The sequence below is a fragment of the Sorex fumeus genome, unplaced genomic scaffold, assembly GCF_029834395.1.
Source record: "Sorex fumeus unplaced genomic scaffold, SorFum_2.1 ptg000021l, whole genome shotgun sequence".
Classification (NCBI taxonomy): domain Eukaryota; kingdom Metazoa; phylum Chordata; class Mammalia; order Eulipotyphla; family Soricidae; genus Sorex; species Sorex fumeus.
Window position 1 is genome coordinate 14,909,483 of NW_026606078.1, and position 685 is coordinate 14,910,167.

At 35.6% G+C, this 685-nt stretch overlaps 1 pseudogene; it reads right to left on the reverse strand.

The window, feature by feature from the left end:
* Nucleotides 1-249: 249 nt before the first annotated feature.
* Nucleotides 250-343, reverse strand: LOC130023036 (uncharacterized; annotated as a pseudogene).
* Between the last annotated feature and the right edge of the window lie 342 nt (nt 344-685).

The window sequence follows — 685 nt, forward strand, 5'->3', positions numbered from 1 at the left end:
TTGTTTCCCAGCCTTTTACTTTTAGCCCATGGGTGCTTTGATTGTTCAGACGTGTTTCTTGCAGGCAGCAGAATGTTGGTTTCAGTTTTCTAATTCATCTTCCTATTCTGTGCCTCTGAATTGGCACATTTAGTCCATTGACATTGAGAGAGATTGTTGTGATGGAGATTTGTGCTCTCTTTATGTAGAATTTTTGTACTTGTGGGGATTGTCTTAGCTTAAAGTAGACCTGTTCATTCTTCTTGCAACAAAAATATGGAATGCTTTACAAGTTTGCATATCATCTCTGTGCGAGGACCATGCTCATCATTTTATCATTTCAATTTTAGTATATGTGTTAAACTTAGTAGGAGTTATTTTTTCCATATTTTTCTCTTCTTATTACTTTGAGTGTTGTCCTTCGTCACTCCTATGGCAGACAATGATTCCAAATCAAGGAATGTATTTCAAAGCAGCATGAATAAATAGATTTAGAAATTTAATGTCCCAGAAAGAAAAATATGGTTTTTACCATATTATCTTTTACCATACCCTTGGCATCAGAATTACAAAATAATTCTTTTGGAAGATGGTCTATGAGTTTGTTTAATGTCGTTCCCTGAAACCTTAATTAAGACCATTAAACTAGAGCCTTTTGCTGTTCTCACCTCAGTCCCGTGTACATCTCCAGGAAAAGGTGGATGGT